We start from the raw sequence: 3194 nt of genomic DNA, 5'->3' as shown, positions 1-3194 counted from the left end.
TCTTTGCACAAAAGCAGGCGTTTTTGCACAAAATCTTGCCAGTCTAGATGCACCCATAAAGTAAAACTGAGAAAGTAAGCCATTTTTCAGTAATAGTGTAATGTGACACTTCTGTATTTTTATGTCTGATTTAGCACATAGATTTTAAGTGAGGTGTAAGTAGGGGGCACACAAGACAAATCTTGTGTTCCATGAGGAGTAACGGTAGTTCGAATTAGAGAGCCTAATTCGAACTACCTACTCCGTGCCGCGTGTAGCCGCGGGCACGGAGTCCGCACTAACAGGGATTTAAAAATGGCGGCGCCCGGCAAGATGCAAATGAAGCCCGGGATATTTAAATCCCGGGCTTCATTTGCAACTTCGAATGCGTACATTAGCCACCCTAGTTCGAACTAGGGTGACAGTGTAGACATACCATCAGTGGTTTCTTCAGGCAACCTGGTGATCTTGGAACATTACTGAAATGTCTGCAGTCGGTGCGAGAACCACATTTAAAAGCTGACCTATCCCTTTTCTAAACTTACTGGGATATCAGCATTGTGGGGATCGATCCCCTAAAGATTGATTTAGTGGGTCTAGAAAAGATCCATTAAATCGACTACGGATCTCACTCTTGTCAGCTCTGGTACTTCTTTGGATCAAGAAACATAAGGAAACTCTCCATCAACTCCTTACAGTAGAGACATAACTTGATGTAAGGTATGTCAATTCCAGCTCACTCTTCACGTAGCTGGAGTTGCATACCTTAGTTCAACATTGCCTCCTAGTGTAGACCTAGAGTGCACGTATAGCAGCTAATTTGTAGGATAGCATTGGTTACTATAGAAGTAATCTGCTTTAATACAGCTTCAAATAGTAGCATGCAAATATACAGCTAGTTCTAACAGCTAAACATGGGCCCTTCTAACTCCAATGATCTGCTTTAATCCAATATAGGGCATCCTTTGAAACAGGCCTCCTTTACATGAAAACCTAATCAACCTGCCTTCTTTGGCATTTGTCTTGGCTCAAACTTAAGATAATTTATATGAAACAATACCACTTCTACTATGCATTTCATCTTCAAAGTACTTTACAAACATTAAGTAATTAATCCTTATAGCAACTATGTGAGGTAAGTATGATTTTCTTACAGAAGAGAAACTATGAGAGAGATTTTGGTTTTGAAGGAATGAACGAACACTGCTGATAAAAATCTTCTAATGGGACCAAGAAGAATTGAATTAGCCATCTCAGTAGCAACCATTCAAGATTCCATATGCTTTTGTAGTCAGTACAGGGCAATACAGGCTAATTGGGGGGGATTGCATAGGTTACTGGCTGGTAAGTGAGAACACAATGCAATTATAGTGAGCACTCCATACTCAAATATTTAAAGGCTGCATTCCCCTTATTGTATGTTCTTCCCCTGGGAGACAAATTTCACTGGGGCTGTGCAGACTGGATGCAACAAAACCTGATCCCCAGGACAACATGAGATCATCACAAATTGAAAACTCATAGCACCCTTATCTAAAAACTCACTATGTTTCCTGAGTTTATCCAAGCACTCATAGGGTTTTACTTTGAAATTGTGCCTAACTCACACTTTTGACATGATATCAAACAAAAATGTGTTGTTTCAGTTGTCAAAAGCAAAAAATGAGGCTCACACTCCATTTCCTTCAATAGAGCAATGGGGATTTACCGCAACTAAATATCTGATCCTGTGAGAGTAAAGTCTTGTGAATTGAAACAAACAAGAATGCTGAAATGAACAAGGCTACCTGTATACTATGGGCAGATTATATAGATGTAGACTGGCACCTTGCCAGTCCTCCCCATTAACTCACTATTTATACTTCATTTAGGAAAGTTTGAAACCTGTCCAAACCTTCTTTCCCATCCCAGTGCCTCTCTTGTTTCAACTCCATTTGCTGCCTCCAGAAACTGTTCCTGTTTTCAAAAGAGATGGGAGTATTATGTGGAAGTACTCTAAGCAGTGCTCTGTATGGGCTTTAAGGAATGGCCTTGGGTTAGGTATAAATAACTCTAGTCCTTAAACAATCAGAAGTACAGAGACTAATAACCAGGAGAGAAGGGTAGAGGAAATGAAGCGAGAGTAGAAACATGGCATGACAGGATAACTGGACAGGGAGCATGCTGGAGAGTAGTGGCTAATAGCCAGGCTGGCAGGAATGGTGTTCCTAGTCTCTGCCACAGGGTGGAAATAGGTGACAGGGAAGCTGTGTCTACACTGCACCCCTTTTCCGGAAAAGGGATGCAGATTAGACACTTTGGAATAGCAAAATCCACGGGGGATTTAAATATCCCCGCGGAATTTGCATTAACATGGCTGCCGCTTTTTTCCGGCTTGGGGATAAGCCGGAGAAAAGCACCAGTCTAGACGTGATTCTCCGGAAAATAAGCCCTTGAAAGTAGGAATAAGAGATCCTCCGGAAAAGGGCTTGTTTTCTGGAAAAGGGGTGCAGTGTAGACACAGCCGGAGTGTATTACTTAATTACCTGTTCTGTTGATTACCTCTGGGGGCATGTGGCATTGGCCACTGTCAGAAGACAGGATCCAAAGTTACATGGACCTTTGGTTTGACCCAGTATTGCCATTCTTATGCGCTTATGTGCTCATTTAATGGGATGGTTTCAGGGAGAAGCCAGAAAGCTTAACAAGAGAAGAAAGGAATGATCAGGAGAAAGTGCAGAAGGCAGCAAAAGCAAGGACAGGAGTTAGTGAGAATGCAAAATGATAAAGGAGGACAAAGAAAGTGCATGGCAGAGCTAGAGCTGAGAGTGATAAAAGCAGTGAGGGCTGATTAGAAGAGAGAAGAGGAAAATTAAAACAAAACTGGAGATGAGAGGGCTAGGGGGAAGGGAGGGCTAATGGGGAAAATAAGCAGTAAGGAAAGACTAAAGAAAAATGTGATTTAAAGATTACAGATAAATGTAAACGGGATTTGAAAGAATGCGTCCATTGCAGCTAGCTGGAATGGGAAAGTAACCCTGGGTGTGTCTATGTAAATACAGTTTGCTCCTGTTTTGCTTAGATGTGCAGATGGAGTGATGTTTTGCTTGTTGTAATCAACTTAATCTGTGACCCAGTGCCAGCTATGTTTGTATTAAATGCAATGATAGTTTGTAATTTTGCGGGAATAGAGAAAAGCAGGACTGTGATAAATTGTTCCAAATAAAAGGGCTCAC

The sequence above is a fragment of the Pelodiscus sinensis genome, chromosome 3, assembly GCF_052426305.1.
Source record: "Pelodiscus sinensis isolate ZL-2025 chromosome 3, ASM5242630v1, whole genome shotgun sequence".
Lineage (NCBI taxonomy): Eukaryota > Metazoa > Chordata > Testudines > Trionychidae > Pelodiscus > Pelodiscus sinensis.
Note: the sequence above shows the minus strand (reverse complement) of the source record.